This window comes from Saccopteryx bilineata, chromosome 10 (genome assembly GCF_036850765.1).
Source record: "Saccopteryx bilineata isolate mSacBil1 chromosome 10, mSacBil1_pri_phased_curated, whole genome shotgun sequence".
In the NCBI taxonomy this organism is placed as follows: domain Eukaryota; kingdom Metazoa; phylum Chordata; class Mammalia; order Chiroptera; family Emballonuridae; genus Saccopteryx; species Saccopteryx bilineata.
Window position 1 is genome coordinate 82,104,392 of NC_089499.1, and position 18,754 is coordinate 82,123,145.

Consider the following 18,754-nt stretch of genomic DNA (forward strand, 5'->3'; position numbering starts at 1 on the left):
AGTGCCTTCTGGGGTCGTTGGGATCTCTTTCTTGTTTCCACAGTGTTTGGGTAGAACAGAGCCAGGTATGCCCCTTGTTCTAGCCCACTGGTCAGCAAACTCAGTCAACAGAGCCAAATATCAACAGTACAATGATTGAAATTTCTTTTGAGAGTCAAATTTTTTAAACTTAAACTATATAGGTAGGTACATTCCTTATCGAGGTAGGACTCTCGAGCAGCAGTTTGCCGACCAGGGTTCTAGCCTCCAGCCATCCTCCAACCTCTTTCCCCATGGCCGCCTTCAAAGCCACCTCAATCCCTGAGACCAGCCAGCACCATTGTCTGAGCTTAACTCCTTATTGCTGAGCAACCATGAGCTCCCCAGCTCATCAGAAATACTCCACCAAGGTGGAGGCCACTATCCACTAACTGCCTAGTCAAGCTGCATTTGCACACCTCCTACACCTACCTCTCTGGGTTTCTGAAACCAGAAAAGTGTGTGTTCATGCTGCCTGTCAGCACTCAGCCAAATAAACATAGACAAAGATTGACTCCTTATGGGTGCTTTATTTAGATGGCCGATGATCTGAGAAGATGGGAGTTCTGTACCCAAAACCCATCTTAACATCTCATCTTAGCCAACTTTTTTATAAGGGGAGGAAAGGGATAAGCAAGGGGTTTGGAATTTAGGGATAAGTTAATTAGATGAAAGTTGCAGTCCAGGGATTCTTCTAGCATTTCTTCTGCTGACCAGTACTTTACCTGTTTCCCTGTTAGCAGGCTTCTGTCCTTGGAGCATCAGGGCTTAGGTGCCATTATGTTTGTGGATCTCCTGGGCCTGGGGCACAAAGGTAGATTGTTTGCAGCCTCATAAAGTGATGTAGGCCTATTCATGTATCCACCTCCTGGAATAAGGCTTTTTACTTACATTAATCATTAATCCTATTGATTATAACTAAAAGCTGCTATTACTAAAGCTGCATTTCTAACTATTGAGTTTCCCCTATTATTTCTATTTCAACTGTGACGATGTGGCTCTGGAGGACATGGGCCACTTCTTCCTTGACTAGGCGGAAGAGAATCTCAACAGCGTCAAGCATCTCTTGAATATGCAAAACTAGCCTGGAGTCATACCCTCTTCCAGGATGTGCAGAAGTTTTCCCAAGATGAATGGAACAAAACTAGAATGTCACAGGAGCCACATGGTCATGGAGAAGGACCTGAACTAGGTCCTTATATATCTGTATGCCCTGGGTTCTACCCAGACAGACGCTCATTTCTGTGACTTCCTGGAAAACCACTTCATGTATGAGGTGAAACTCATCAAGAAGATAGGCAACCACCTGACTAACGTCTGAAGGCTGGCTGGCCCCCAGGCAGCACTGGACAAGTATCTCTTTGAAAAGCTCACCCTCAAGCACAATTAGGAGCCTTTGGAGCCCAGAGGCCTTTGAGGATCCCCTCTGCATCCCCTGGTGTCAAGCTTCTGCCTGAGCCTCTCCCTGAAACCACTAGGCACCCTTTTACCCACCCTGGGACCATCTCCCATGCTTTGGATCAAATGGAAACAATAAAGCTTTTTTTTGTTTTTTTAAAAAGGACTTTTTGAAATTGTATGTTTACAGCAAGAGAAAATGAATTTAAACGTTTTAAACACAAAATGGAGTGCCCTTGGTCAGTAATTGATCTGCCTTTAGCAAAGGGATGAGACCAGCACAGCTGACTAATTAATGTTTGACTACAATGAATAAGAATACTAGAGCAGGCCCTGGCCTGTTGGCTCAGTGATAGAGCATTGGCCAGGCATGTGGATGTCCTGGATTCGATTCCTAGCCAGGGCACACAGGAGATGTGCCCATCTGCTTCTCCACCCCTCCCCTTCTCCTTCCTCTCTATCTCTCTCTTCCCCTCCTGCAGCCAAGCCTCCACTGGAGCAAAGTTGGCCCCAGGCGCTGAGAATGGCTCCATGGCCTCTGCATCAGGCACTAAAATGGCTCTGGTTGCAACAGAGCAACGCCCCAGATGGGCAGAGCATCGCCCCCTGGTGGGCTTGCCGGGTGGATCCTGGTCGGGTACACGCGGGAGTCTGTCTGTCTGCTTCAAAAAGGAAAGAAAGAAGAAAGAAAGAAAGAAAGAAAGAGAGAGAGAGAGAGAGAGAGAGAGAGAGAAAGAAAGAAAGAAAGAAAGAAAGAAAGAAAGAAAGAAAGAAAGAAAGAAAGAAAGAATATTAGACCAAATGTGTAATACTGGGTTCATATTCCAATCAAGTCCATAAACAAGTATTGAGCTTGACTACAATAATAAAATAATGTGGGGTTTTTTTGGTTTGTTTGTTTTGCAATAGAGAGGAGAAGGCAGAGACAGAGACAGGGAGAGAGATGAGAAGCATTAACTTGTAACTGTGGCACTTTAATTGTTGATTAATTGCATCTCGTATGTGCTTTGATCATGGGACTCCAGCCAGGCCAATGACCCCTTGCTCAAGCCAACAACCTTGGACTTCAAGCCAGCAACCATGGGATCATGTCAATGATCCCACACTCAAGCAAGCAACCCTATGGTCAAGCTGATGAGCCCACATTCAAGCCAGCAACCTCAGGGTTTTTAACTATTCACTGCACCACCACCAGTCAGGCTAAATAATGTTTCTTGTAAGGCCAACATGCCAAAGGCCAGGCTGGACACTGTATTTAGGTTTTCTCTTTTAATTGTACTCTCTGAGGGTAGGACCTCCTTTTTGCTCACCATGGTATCCTTGTCTGCCTCATAGTATACACCCTATAACTAATTTTCTGTAGAATAGCTGAATGGCCCTATTGGCTGGTACTGTTATCAATCACCTCAAATGTACAGATGAGGAAATTCAGGCTCAGAAGTTGTTACTTGTCCAAGGACCACAGGTAGGGCACAACGTCCATTACTCTGGACCCTGCACTCCTAACACAAGGAAGTGTGACCTCATCCTAGACTCTAACAACTAAAAATGGATGGGGAGGAGGATGATGGACAGACATGTTTAAAAATATTTTAATGCTGCCTGAGCAGGCGGTGGCGCAGTGGATAGAGCATCAGACTGGGATGCAGAGGACCCAGGTTCAAGACCCCGAGGTCGCTGGCTTGAGCGCGAGCTTATCTGGTTTGAGCAAAGCTCACCAGCTTGGACCCAAGGTCGCTGGCTCGAGCAAGGGGTTACTCAGTCTGCTGAAGGTCCGCAGTCAAGGCGCATGTGAGAAGGCAATCAATGAACAACTAAGGTGTCACAATGAAAAAAAAAAACCTGATGATTGATGCTTCTCATCTCTCATCCCTGTCTATCTCTCTCTGTAAAAAAAAAAAAAAAAAAAAAGTTTTAATGATGTTTAGTGCTGGAAGCCTAGAACAAGTGTGTAGGTACAGAGGTCCCTGGGAGAGGAAGGTTTTGAAATGACTAAATTCTCTAAATAACTATCATTGGGTAGAATATTCCGGAAATAAGCCCAACCTTCCCAGGGAATCAGGACAGAATACAACCAGGGGTACACCTAAGTGGCTTATGCAATGTATTATAGCTTTCCAACTAAAGATTAGCTTGATGGTGACGAAAAAAGTCATTCTGAAAACCTAAAACTTAAACATGGGACCTTGTGGGCCAACAAAAAGATTAGTCTTGATCTCTCCTTTTTTCTTTACCTGATGTATACTAAATTTATTTTCTCTAGAAATTAAAAGTGTCTCAGATTCTCATGTGCCTCTGGCCTAGTGCTACTGTGCTAACAGGAGTCAATAACATTTTGTATAATATAAAAAGACAACTGTGGTTGGAAATGTAAAATGGTATAGTACTCTGAAAAACAATTTGGCAGTTTCTTTAAAAACTAAGCATACACTTACCCTACAACCCAGCAATCACAGTTCTGGGCATTTATCCCAGAAAAATGAAAATTATGTCCACACAAAAACCTGTACATAATTGTGCATAGTTATTTGTAATAGCCCAAAACTGGAAACAACCAAAGTATTCTATAACAGGTGAATGATTAAGCAAACTGTGGTACATGCATACTTTGAAATACTATCCAACAACAAACCACTGATACAGGCAACACCTTGTATGGATCTCAAGGGCATTATGCTAAGTGGAAAAACCAAACTCATGCTGTATGATTCCACTTATATAACAGTTTCAAAATGATAAAATTAGATAGATGGAGAACTTCTTAGTGGTTGCCAGGGGTAGGGATAATGGGAGCAAGGGTGGGTGTGACTATAACAGGGAAGCATGAAGATTTCTATGGCGACAAACAGTTCTGTATCTTGATTGCAGTGGTGGTTACTCAGTTCTACACAGGTGATAAAATAGCACACACATACATTGTACCAATGTCAGTTTTCTGGTGTTTTTTTTTTATTGATTTTTAGAGAGGGGTAGAGAGAGAGAGAGAGAGAGAGAAGGGGGAGGAGCAGGAAGCATCAACTCCCATATGTGACATGACCAGGCAAGCCCAAGGTTTCGAACCGGCAACCTCAGTGTTCCAGGCCGATGCTTTATCCCACTGTGCCACCACAGGTCAGGCCATTTTCTGGTTTTGATACTATACTATAGTTCCCTGAGCTGTAACTATTAGGGGAAACTAGATGCAGGATACAACGGCCCTCTCTAGACTATATTTGCAACTTCCTGTGAATATACAATTATTTCAAAATAGAAAGTTAGAGCCTGACCTGCGGTGGCGCAGTGGATAAAGTGTCAACCTGGAAACACTGCGGTTGCCAGTTCAAAACCCTGGCTTGCCTGGTCAAGGCCCATATGGGAGTTGATGCTTCCTGCTCCTCCCCCTTCTCTCTCTCTCTCTCTCTCCCCCCCCTCTAAAAAATAAATAAATAATAAAAAATAATAGAAAGTTAGAAAAAAATTGTGGTTGAAAGCATCACCTGCCCTGGCCGGTTGGCTCAGCGGTAGAGCGTCAGCCTAACGTGTGGAAGACCCAGGTTCGATTCCCGGCCAGGGCACACAGGAGAAGCGCCCATTTGCTTCTCCACCTCTCCACCGCACCTTCCTCTCTGTCTCTCTCTTCCCCTCCCGCAGCCGAGGCTCCATTAGAGCAAAGATGGCCCGGGCGCTGGGGATGGTTCTGTGGCCTCTGCCTCAGGCGCTAGAGTGGCTCTGGTCGCAACATGGCGACTCCCAGGATGGGCAGAGCATCGCCCCCTGGTGGGCAGAGCGTGGCCCCATGGTGGGCGTGCCGGGTGGATCCCGGTCGGGCGCATGCGGGAGTCTGTCTGACTGTCTCTCTCTGTTTCCAGCTTCAGAAAAATGCAAAAAAAAAAAAAAAGAAAGAAAGAAAGCATCACCTGATTTCTCAAATTTCCCTTCATAATCATTTTGTATAAGTTTTTGTTTTTAGAAAGAGGAAGGGGGAAAGGAGAAAAAGAGGGAGAGGGGAGAGGGAGAGAGAGAGAGGGTGGGAAACATTGATTTGTTGTTCCACTTATTTATGTATTTATTGGTAGACTCTTGTATGTGCCCTGGACTGGGGATTGAACCCACAACCTTGGCATATGGGGACCACATTCTAACCGACTGAGCTATCAGGCCAGGGATAGATTATCTTATTTCACCCATTGCTTTTCAGACTGTTTAAAGTTCAAATTATTTAAGTGGCAAAATTGGTTTCTTAACAATTATGCTCTATACTACGTTTATGGTGCATATTAAGCAACATAAAATTTTTTTCAAAGAGTCTCATTTCTGAAAATAGATATTTATATACACATTCATTTTTCCTTTTTATTGAATTTATTGAAGTGACATCATTAATAAAATTACACAAGTTTCAGGTGCAAAATATATACATATTCGTAATGCCAACAATGTTTTAGTCTACTTCAAGTTAGCATACATATTTAACAGTGACATTTCTATTTGATTAATTTAAACTAGTCATTTATCTATTGGTGTTAGTTTAAATATTTTTTTTAAGTTACACTCATGCCAGTGGTGGCACAGTAGATAGAGCATCGACATGCAATGCTGAAGTCCTAGGTTCAAAACCCTGAGGTCACTAACTTGAGCACGAGCTCAGCGGGTTTAAGCGCAGGCTTGCCAGCTTGAGTGTGGGTTGCAGGCTTGAATGTGGTGGGATCATTAACATGATCCCATGGTTTCTGGCTTAAGCCCAAAGTCAATGGCTTGAGCAAGGGGTCACTGGCTCAGCTTGAGCCCCTGGAGTCAAGACATGTATGAGAAGCAATCAATGAACCAGTCAAGTGACATAAGCACAAGTTGATGCTTCTCATCTCTCTTCTTCCTGGCTCTTTCTCTAAAAAAAAAAAAAAAATATATATATATATATATATATATATATATATATAGTTACATATTCATTTAATAATAGTTTATTTTTATACAGATTTAGAGATAATGTGGTAAAATATTGTCTCCCTAAATATAATTATGCATAGAATAAGCTTGGTATTAATTCTGAAATGTCTTCCAACCTCCGTGTTATAAATGGGTTCTAATGCATTAAAGAAAATGAGTTACCTTCAATTAAAAAAAATTTTTTTTTGTTAAATCTAGTCAAGTAATCAGCATCAAAATATTTAGGATGCTATGAAATGTCACTTATGCCTGGAAATGGGGCGTTTTAGTCATCCTCTAAAAGTTCACGGTACGGCACGTGGGTGAAGATTTCTAAGCAACCTCTTCTTTCAGCCTTTGCTGCTGCAAAGCCAAAATGTGGGCTCTGAGTCTGAGTTTTGCAACCCACAAAAAATGTGGCTAAGGGCAAAGAATATAGGTATTTATACTTCGGAGGCACGTTCCCCTGTACCCCTAACAGGCTCTTTCCCGGCTCCCGCGAGTCGCGTGGTGGCGACCCAGAAACTGTTTTCAGCACCTCCTACAATTTGCTGCAGTCAAGTGGAGCCAGCGCCCTCTAGGGGCGAGTTTTAGGAACAAAACTGTTAGGACACCTGGGAAAGGGACTGTGAGTATTAAATTGAATTGCCTTTCTGAAACAGCTACATTTCTAAAGCTTACAAAAACTTGTCGCGGTCTAGCCACGACGAGTCTATTACGGGGTCTTCAAATGGGAAAAGGTATAGAATTAAACAGTCCCTACTGCTCCTAAGCCGATGCAATGGCCGCTCCCCAAAGCGCATTAGTTTTGTTTTGTTTTTTTTACAGACAAAGAGAGTCAGAGAGAGGGATAGACAGACAGTAACAAAGAGAGATGAGAAGCATCAATCATTAGTTTTTCGTTGTGACACCTTAGTTGTTCATTGACTGCTTTCTCATATGTGCCTTGACCGTGGGGCTTCAACAGACCGAGTAACCCCTTGCTTGGGCCAGTGACCTTGGGTCCAACCTGGTAAGCTTTTTGCTCAAACCAGAAGAGCCCACGCTCAAGCTGGTGGCCTGGGGGTTTTGAACCTGGGTCCTCTGCATCCCAGTCAGATGCTCTATCCACTGCGCTACGGCCTGGTCAAGTATGAGCATCAGTTTCTATTCAGGTCCATTAGCAATTCAATTGTTTCCAAGACAACCCCCACCATACCATTCAAATCTAACTTTACACCAATAAGAAACTAGCTTCCAGCCTCTTCCGGAGAACATGGGTGGGACAAGGTATAGCTCTTTGTTAACTAGGCAGGTATGGTTGGGGGTTAGGCCCAACACCTCTGTCCCCAAGATATCCAGATTGGGCCTGACCTGTGGTGGCGCAGTGGATAAAGCATTGACCTGGAAATGCTGAGGTCACCGGTTCGAAACCCTGGGCTTGCCTGGTCAAGGCACATATGGGAGTTGATGCTTCCAGCTCCTCCCCCCGTCTCTCTCTCCTCTCTCTCTCTCCTCTCTAAAAATGAATAAATAAAAAATAAAATAAGAAAAAAAAGATATCCAGATTGTAAAAACAACCCGTTTATACTTCGGTCCCCAACAAAAACTAAATACTATCAATACGCTACCAGAAATAACCTCAGGATCTGATGTTAGTGCGTGTGAGTGCATGCATGCATACAACCATAAAATCTGAGTATGTCTGGAAAGAGAAGCAGGAAACTACTAATAGGACTTGCTTCCTGGGAGGGGAATGTCCAGGAAGATGGGGATAGGAAGGAGACTCACTTCCCTCCTCCAAAGATTTTATGTTATGAAAACCTTTCAAACATACAGAAAAGTTGAAAGAATGGTGTAATGAACTCCCATCTATTCACCACTGAGATTACACAACTGTTGTCATTTGCCCTATTTGCTTTATCTCTATATTAATTTGCCTAATTATTTGATTATGTTGTAAAGTGCCAAAAGCTACAGAATTAATATTAATATTTTAGGAACTTTAAAGAACATTTTATTAATTTGGGCTAGGTGTGCAGAAAGATTTTGTAAGTGTGGTTTCTATGCTTGTGTGATTAGCATCAAAACTAAGATGGCCAGTGGCATTGTGTTGTAAGTGCAGAAGAGGAAGGAGACTTGGATTCCCTGACCTTCGCCCATACCTATGGGAGGAGGGGTGAATAGCTAGCCAGGTACAGGAAGAAAAAAAGATTAAATTAAAATCTTTTCTTATACTAATGAACCATTTGCAGGTATCTGTCTCTATGGAAACTACCATTCCCCTCCTGAAAGCATGTGGTTAATGTATGTATTTCTAAACAAAAGGTCTAAACTTATGCCTTGATGTCAGGTTTTCTCCCCTCCCATGTATAATTAGGAATATATAAACAGCTCTGGAACTGTTTTTGGGGTCTGCACAATTTGGGTCTGTTGCCCTGTGTCAGCCATATGCGGTTGGCATATTTTATAAATTTCCTCCTTTAATAAAACTTTTCAAAAACTTATTTCGACTATGTGCCTCTACGAACACCCGCAGATTTGTGGATTTAGTTACTTTACAATTAGAGACCCACATTTCACAGTAAAATCTTTATTCCCTTTGAATTTTGTATATATACAATTGAATTTGTGTATACCACATTTCCCCATGTATAAGACTCACCCTTTTTTGAAAAATTTGGGTTCTAAACACTGGGTGGGTCTTACACAGTGGTTGTAGATTTTTTTACTTGCATTTCCGGCTTTTTGGCGCTCATTGCTTTGCACTCATTGTTTCACACTTGTTATCAGTATATTACAAAAGGTTCTGTTTTGCCATGTTCTGCCCAGAAATGGCTCAGAAAAGATTTTTGTACAGTGCTGAATTCAAGTGAAAAGTGATCCAGTTTGCAAAAGTGAATGGAAATTGTGCTGCTGAACGTAAGTTTGGTCCTCCTTCAACTGAGAAATCAATCCAAGACTGGCTACAGTAAGAAACCCTACTGAAAACACCACGGCAGAAGAAGGCCATGAGGAAGACAAGATGGTGCTGGAGTAGGCGGACATACCAACATCCACCCCCCAGAACCAAAATGGATTACAAACTAATTTTAAGAACCATCATCTGGAAAAACCAACTTTGGACTAAACTAAGAGGACCCTTCAACCAAGGAACACTGAAGAAGCCACACCGAGACTGGTAGGAAAAGCAGAAATGCGGAGAGGGCTGCCCAGCTCCCCAAAGTGAACGGCAGCCGGAAGAGACTTACGTGGCAGGAAGTGAGTTTAGAAGAGATGGGAGGGTCCTGGGCCCCAGGAACAAAGCCCAGCCTGCAGCCCCAGAGCCCAGAAGAGGCGTAAGGACAGTATTTAGCTGGAAACAAGTCAGGATACTGTTTGTGAGAAAGAGTCTGATTTCTCAGACCCAGGATTCTTCTTAAAGGGATGGTGCAGAACACCTCTCTCACAACCACTCAGCCAGGGCTCTGGGGGACGGGGAGAGAGGAGTGGACTGGACTAGCAGGAAGAGAGTGTAATCTAGGAGGCACAGGGAAAAACATTTTGGGAGATAGCCACCCTAGCCCCTGGGTCGAGTCACTCCTCAAATCTGAAGTGAATATTTTTCCTGGAAACAGCAATACCAGCAAAGGGAAGCAGGAGAGCAGCCAAACAAGCTCGCCCGCGGCACTCAGAGCAGAGTCACGTAGAAGGAGGGAGCTTTCGGGGCGACAGTAGTGAGTGTTAGGGTCTGAACTGCAGCACCCACACGGCTGAGGGCTCGCTGGAGGGCGGGTGGCGGCGGGACGCAGAGCGCGGTTCTGTCAGCAAAGGCGGAAGCCTGCTGGCCACCACTGGGCTCAGGTGTGAGCTCAGTCTTGCCCGGCTGGGGAGGAGTAGGCGTGCAAAAGCGGTCAAGCCCAGCTGCCGGCAGCCTGTAATCCAGCCTGGGGAGAAGGGCGGGAACCCAGGAAGGGGTGGAGACCAGCCCTTGAGCAAGGGCGCAGGAGCACAGCCTTGCCCTGCCTGAGGAACCCAGGCTTGTGGCCTGACTTGGGAGCTGGCTCCTCCCGCGAGGGTGGAGCCAAAAGCCCAGAACAGGCAGAATTCCACTACTGAGCTGAGTGTGGCCATGCAGTCCTGCCCAGCCAGTAGAACCAAGGTTAGCAGCCGTTCCATGAGCGGGCTCCTCCTGCAAGGGTAGGGAGAAAGCCCGGAAACAGGCAAACACCTGAAGCTGAGCAAAGGTGCTTGCCAGTGCCCTCGGGACCAACCATAACGCCACCCATGGGGGCGGGGCAAAGGCCAAGGTCACCAAGGCTTGTGCACCCAAGAACGTGATCACAGTCACTCCCGTGAAGGAGAGGTGGAAACCACAGCAACAGCCCCAGTGGGCAGGCACCGGCAACACCCAAACCCAAAAGCCCTAGGCAGCAACAGAAGAGGGGGTGGCGGGCCTGCAGACAGACCATACCTAGGGAACAGAGGCCATACCCAGTGGACTCCAGGGGCCAAAAACTTCCGTTACACAGAGAAAATGCGGAGGCAGAGAAATGCAACACAAATGAACCAAGAGAAATCCCCAGAAAAGGACCTAAATAAATCAGATATAACCAAATTACCAGATGCAGAGTTCAAAATAACAATTGTTAGGATGCTCAAACATATTAGAACAACAATAGATGCTCATTATGAAAACCTAAATAAAGAGTTAGCAAATATAAAAAAGGACATTGAAATAATAAAAAAGCATCAGTCAGAAATAACAAATACAGTATCTGAAATAAAGAACACATGGAAGGAATTAAAAGCACGATGGATGAAGCGGAGAATAAAATCAGCGAGTTAGAGGACACGAAAAATAAAGGCATGAAAGCAGAGCAGAAAAAAGAAAAGAGTCTCAAAAAGTCTGAGGAAACTCTTAGAGAGCTCTGTGACAACATGAAGAGAAATAACATCCGCATCATAGGGGTTCCTGAAGAAGAAGAGAAAGAACAAGGAATAGAGACTTTGTTCAAGCATATCATAGCTGAAAACTTCCCTCAATTAAGGCAGGAAAATATCTCACATGTTCAGGAAGCACAGAGAACTCCATTCAGGAGACACCCAAAGAAATCAACACCAAGACACATCATAATTAAAATACCAAAGCTAAGTGATAAACAGAAAATATTAAAATCTGCTAGAGAAAAAAAGACTATCACTTACAAAGGAGCCCCCATAAGGATGACTTCTGACTTCTCAACAGAAACACTTGAGGCCAGAAGGGAATGGCAAGAAATATTCAAAGTAATGCAGAACAAAAGCCTACAACCAAGACTACTTAATCCAGCAAGGCCATTGTTTAAAATTGAAGGAGAAATATAAAGCTTTACAGACAAAAAAAAAACTCAAGAAATTCACTACAACCAAACCAAGACTGCAAGAAATGCTAAGGGACCTGTTATAAACAGATCAAAGGAGAAAAAGAATATAGCAAAAGAGGAATACAGTTTTAAAGAATAAAATGGCAATAAACAATTACATATCAATAATAACCTTAAATGTAAATGGATTAAATGATCCGATCAAAAAAATAGGGTAGCTGCGTGGATAAGAAAACAGGACCCATACATATGTTGTCTACAAGAGACACACCTTAGAACAAAAGACACACACAGATTGAAGGTAAAAGGATGGAAAAAAACGTTTCATGCAAATGGAAATTAAAAAAAAGCTGGGGTAGCAATACTTATATCAGACAAATTGGACTTTAAAACAAAGGATATAGTAAGAGATAAAGAAGGCCACTACATAATGATAAAGGGAGTAATCCAACAGGAAGATATAGCTATTATAAATATATATGCACCTAATATAGGAGCACCCAAATATATAAAACAGACTTTGATGGATTTAAAGGGCGAGATCAACAGCAACACTATAATAGTAGGGGATTTCAATACCCCACTAACATCACTAGATAGATCCTCAAGAAAGAAAATTAACAAAGAAACAGCAGACTTATTGGAAACACTAGATCAACTCGATTTAATAGATATCTTCAGAACCTTTCACCCTAAAGCAGCAGAATATACATTCTTTTCAAGTGCTCATGGTACATTCTCTAGGATAGACCACATGTTAGGGCACAAAAGTGCTCTCAACAAATTTAAGAAGATTGAAATCATATCAAGCACTTTCTCCGATCACAACGGCATGAAACTAGAAATGAATCACAGCAGAAAAGCTCAAAAATTCTCAAACACAGGGAAGCTAAATAGCAGGGTGTTAAATAATGAATGGATTAAGAATGAGATCAAAGAAGAAATAAAGAAATTCCTAGAAACGAATAACAATGAGCATACAACAACTCAAAATTTATGGGACACAGTGAAAGCAGTGCTGAGAGGGAAGTTCATAGCACTACAGGCACACTTTCAGAAGCTAGAAAAAGCTCAAATAAACAACTTAACCCTGCATCTAAAAGAATTAGAAAAAGAACAGCAAGTAAAGCCCAAATGTAGTAGAAGGAAGGAAATAATAAAGATCAGAGCAGAAATAAATGACATAGAGGCTAAAGAAACAATACAGAGGATCAATGAAACTAGGAGCTGGTTCTTCGAAAAGGTAAACAAGATTGATGAACCTTTAAGTAGACTCACCAAGAAAAAGAGAGAGAGGACTCAAATAAATAAAATTAGAAATGAGAGAGGAGAAATAACAACTGACACAACAGAAATACAAAATATTGTAAGAAAATACTATGAAGAACTGTATGCCAAAAAACTAGACAACCTAGATGAAATGGACAAATTCCTTGAAACATACAATCTTCCAAAAATCAATCTGGAAGAATCAGAAAACTTAAACAGACCGATTACACCAAAGGAGATCGAAACAGTTATCAAAAAACTCCCAACAAAGAAAAGTCCGGGGCCCGATGCCTTCACAACAGAATTCTACCAAATATTCAAAGAAGAACTAACTCCTATCCTTCTCAAACTATTTCAAAAAATTCAAGATGAAGGAAGACTTCCAAACTCCTTTTATGAGGCGAGCATAATTCTGATTCCAAAACCAGGCAAAGACAACACAAAGAAAGAAAATTATAGGCCAATATCTCTGATGAATATAAATGCTAAAATCCTCAACAAAATATTAGCAAACCGGATCCAACAATATATGGAAAAAATCATACACCATGATCAAGTGGGATTTATTCTGGGGAGGCAAGGCTGGTACAATATTCGTAAATCAATCAATGTGATTCATCACATAAACAAAAAGAAGGAGAAAAACCATATGATAATTTCAATAGATGCAGAAAAAGCATTTGATAAAATCCAGCACCCATTCATGATCAAAACTCTCAGCAAAGTGGGAATACAGGGAACATACCTCAACATGATAAAAGTCATCTATGAGAAACCCACAGCCAACATCATGCTCAATGGGAAAAAATTAAAAGCAATACCCTTAAGATCAGGAACAAGGCAGGGGTGCCCCCTTTCACCACTCTTATTTAACATAGTCCTGGAAGTCCTAGCCACAGCAATCAGACAAGAAGAAGAAATAAAAGGCATTCAAGTTGGAAAAGAAGAAGTAAAACTATCATTATTTGCAGATGATATGATATTGTATATAGAAAACCCTAAAGTCTCAGTCAAAAAACTACTGGACCTGATAAATAAATTCAGCAAAGTGGCAGGATATAAAATCAATACTCAGAAATCAGAAGCATTTTTATACACCAACAATGAACAGTCAGAAAGAGAAATTAAGGAAACAATCCCCTTCACAATTACAACCAAAAAAATAAAGTACCTAGGAGTAAACTTAACCAAGGAGACTAAAGACTTGTACTCGGAAAATTACAAAACATTGATAAAAGAAATCAGGGAAGATACTAACAAGTGGAAGCATATACCGTGCTCATGGTTAGGAAGAATAAACATCATTAAAATGTCTATATTACCCAAAGCAATTTATAAATTCAATGCAATACCAATTAAAATACCAATGACATACTTCAAAGATATAGAACACATATTCCAAAAATTTATATGGAACCAAAAAAGGACATGAATAGCCTCAGCAATCTTAAAAAAGAAGAATAAAGTGGGAGGTATCACACTTCCTGATATCAAGTTATACTACAAGGCCATTGTACTCAAAACAGCCTGGTACTGGCATAAGAACAGGCATATAGATCAATGGAACAGAACAGAGAACCCAGAAATAAACCCACAGTTCTATGGACAACTGATATTTGACAAAGAAGGTAAGGAAATACAATGGAGTAAAGACAGCCTCTTTAACAAATGGTGTTGGGAAAATTGGACAGCTACCTGCAAAAAAATGAAACTAGATCACCAGCTTGCACCACTCACAAAAATAAACTCAAAATGGATAAAAGACTTGAATGTAGGCCGTGAAACCATAAGCATCTTAGAAGAAAACATAGGCAGTAAGCTCTCCGACATCTCTCGGAGCAATATATTTGCTGATTTATCTCCACGGGGAAGTGAAATAAAAGACAGGATAAACAAATGGGACTATATCAAACTAAAAAGCTTTTGCACAGCTAAAGACAACAAGAACAGAATAAAAAGACAAACTACACAATGGGAGAACATATTTGACAATATGTCTGATAAGGGGTTAATAACCAAAATTTATAAAGAACTTGTAAAACTCAACACCAGGAAGACAAACAACCCAATCCAAAAATGGGCAAAAGAGATGAATAGACACTTCTCCAAAGAGGACATACAGATGGCCAATAGGCATATGAAAAAATGCTCAACATCACTAATCATTAGAGAAATGCAAATTAAAACCACAATGAGATATCACCTCATACCAGTCAGAATGGCGCTTATCAACAAAACAACACAGAATAAGTGCTGGCGAGCATGTGGAGAAAAGGGAACCCTCCTGCACTGCTGGTGGGAATGCAGACTGGTGCAGCCTTTGTGGAAAACAGTATGGAGATTCCTCAAAAAACTGAAAATTGAACTGCCTTTTGACCCAGCTATCCCACTTTTAGGAATATACCCCAAGGACACCATAGAACGGCTCGAAAAGGAGAAATGTACCCGCATGTTTGTGGCAGCATTGTTCACAATAGCGAAGATCTGGAAACAGCCCAAGTGTCCGTCAGAGGACGAGTGGATTAAAAAACTTTGGTACATATATACTATGGAATACTACTCAGCCATAAGAAATGATGACATCGGATCATTTACAATAACATGGATGGACCTTGATAACATTATATGGAGTGAAATAAGTAAATCAGAAAAAAAACTGAGATGAATCCATACATAGAAGGGACATAAAAATGAGACTCAGAGACATGAACAAGAATGTGATGGCAACAGGGGGGGGGGGGTTGGGGGAGGAGGGATGGGGTGAAGAAGGAGAGAAGGGTTAGGGGAGGGGAGGGGCACAAAGAAAACCAGATAGAAGGTGACAGAAGACAATTTAACTTTGCAGGAGGGGTATACAGCACAATCAAATGTCAAAATAATCTAGAGATATTTTCTCCCAACATATGTACCCTGATTTATCAATGTCACTGCATTAAATTTAATAATAAAAAAAAAAGAAAGAAAATTAACAAAGAAACAGCAGAATTAAAGGACATATTAGTTCAACTTGATTTAATAGATATCTTCAGAACCTTTCACCCTAAAATAGCAGAATATACATTCTTTTCAAGCGCTCATGGTACATTCTCTAGAATAAACCACGTTAGGGCACAAAAGCGGTCTCAACAAATTTAAGAAGATTGAAATCATATCGAGCACTTTCTTTGATCACAATGGCATTAAACTAGAAATCAACCACAACAGAAAAACTAAAAAATACTCAAACACTTGGAAACTAAATAGCATGTTATTAAATAACAAATGGGTAAACAATGAGATCAAAGAAGAAATTTTAAAAATCCTAGAAACAAACGATAATGAGCATACATCAACTCAAAATTTATGGGACACAGCAAAAGCAGTCTTGAGAGGGAAGTTTATAGCATTACAGGCATACCTAAAGAAGCTAGAAAAAGCTCAAATAAACAACTTGACCCTACATATAAAAGAACTAGAAAAAGAACAGCAAGTAAACCAGAGCTAGTAGAAGGAAGGAAATAATAAAGATCAGAGCAGAAATAAATGACATAGAGGCTAAAGAAACAATACAGAGAGGATCAATGAAACCAGGAGCTGGTTCTTTGAAAATGTAAGCAAGATTGATGAACCTTTAACCAGACTCACCAATAAAAAAAGAGAGAGAACGTTTCTAATTAAAAAATTAGAAACGAAAGTGGAGAAATAACAACTGACACAACAGAAATACAAAATATTGTAAGAAAATACTATGAAGAACTGTATGCCAAAACACTAGACAACCTAGATAAAATGGACAAATTCCTTGAAACATATAATCTTTCAAAAATTAATCTGGAAGAATCAGAAAACCTAAACAGATCAATTACAACAAATGAGGTTAAAACAGTTATCAAAAAACTCCCAAAAAAGAAAAGTTCTGGGCCTGATGGCTTCACAAGTGAATTCTACCAAATATTCAAAGAAGAACTAACTCCTATCCTTCTCAAGCTATTTCAAAAAATTCAAGAGGAAGGAAGACTTTCAAGCTCCTTTTATGAGGCAAGTATAATTCTGATTCCAAAACCAGGCAAAGACAACACACACAAAAAATTATAGGCCAATATCCCTGATGAATTTAGATGCTAAAATCCTCAACAAAATATTAGCGAACCGGATCCAACAATATATGAAAAATATCATACACCATGATCAAGTGGGATTTATTCTTGGGAGGCAAGGCTGGTACAGTATTCGCAAATCAATCAATGTTATTCATCACATAAACAAAAGGAAGGAGAAAAACCACATGATAATTTCAATAGATGCAGAAAAAGCAAAATCCAGCACCCATTCATTATCAAAACTCTCATCAAAGTGGGAATACAGGGAACATATCTCAACATGATAAAGGCCATCTAGACAAACCCACAGCCAATATCATACTCAATGTGCAAAAATTAAAAGCAATTCCCTTAAGATCAAGAACAAGGTAGGGGTGCCCCCTTTCACCACTCTTTTTTCTTTTTTGTATTTTTCTGAAGCTGGAAATGGGGAGAGACAGTCAGACAGACTCCCGCATGCGCCGGGCCGGGATCCACCCGGCACGCCCACCAGGGGCGACGCTCTGCCCCTCCGGGGCATCGCTCTGCTGTGACCAGAGCCACTCTAACGCCTGGGGCAGAGGCCAAGGAGCCATCCCCAGTGCCCGGGCCATGTTTGCTCCAATGGAGCCTCGGCTGCGGGAGGGGAAGAGAGAGATAGAGAGGAAGGAGGGGGCGGTGGAGAAGCAAATGGGCACTTCTCCTATGTGCCCTGGCTGGGAATCGAACCCGGGTATTGTATTGAATTTATAAATTGCTTTGGGTAATATAGACATTTTAATGATGTTTATTCTTCCTGACCATGAGCACGGAATATGCCTCCACTTGTTTGTATCTTCCCTGATTTCTTTTATCAATGTTTTATAATTTTCCGAGTACAAGACTTTAGTCTCCCTGGTTAAATTTATTCCTAGGTACTTTATTTTTTTGGTTGCAATGGTAAAGAGGATTGATTCCTTAATTTCTCTTTCTGACAGTTCATTGTTAGTGTATAAAAATGCCTCTGATTTCTGAGTATTGATTTTATATCTTGCCACCTTGCTGAATTCATTTATCAGGTCTAGTAGTTTTTTGACTGAGACTTTAGGGTTTTCTATATACAATATCATATCATCTGCAAATAATAAAACAACACAGAATAAATGCTGGTGAGGATGTGGAGAAAAGGGAACCCTCCTGCACTGCTGGTGGGAATGCAGACTGGTGCAGCCACTGTGGAAAACAGTATGGAGATTCCTCAAGAAATTAAAAATCGAACTGCCTTTTGACCCAGCTATATCACTGTTAGGAATATACCCCAAGAACACCATAGCACTGTTTGAAAAAAAGAAATGCACTCCCATATTTATGGCAGCATTGTTCACAATAGCAAAGATCTGGAAACAGCCCAAGTGTCCATCAGAGAATGAGTGGATTAAAAAGCTTTGGTATATATATATATATATATATATATATATATATATATATACACACACACACACTATGGAATACTACTCAGCCATAAGACGTGATGACATTGGATCTTTTACAACAACATGGATGGACCTTGATAACATTATAATGAGCGAAATAAGTAAATCAGAAAAAACTAAGAACTATATGATTCCATACATAGGTGGGACATAAAGATGAGACTCAGAGACATGGACAACAGTGTTGGGGTTACAGGGTGGGGGGGAGAGGGAGGGGGTTGGGAGAGGGAAGGGGCACAAAAAAACAGAAGGTGATAGAAGACAATTTTATCAATGTCACCCCATCAAAATTAATCAAAAAAAAAAAAAA

The 18,754-nt window shown here is 41.1% G+C and overlaps 1 protein-coding gene and 1 non-coding gene across 3 annotated transcripts in view; one reads left to right on the forward strand and one right to left on the reverse strand.

Annotated features, from left to right (window-relative positions):
• Positions 1-18,754, reverse strand: part of KCTD6 (potassium channel tetramerization domain containing 6) — a 77,855-nt gene that overhangs the window by 37,614 nt on the left and 21,487 nt on the right. The window lies entirely within an intron of this gene.
• Positions 4,895-4,970, forward strand: TRNAV-AAC (transfer RNA valine (anticodon AAC)). Its single transcript has one exon. It is a non-coding gene; the product is annotated as a tRNA-Val (tRNA).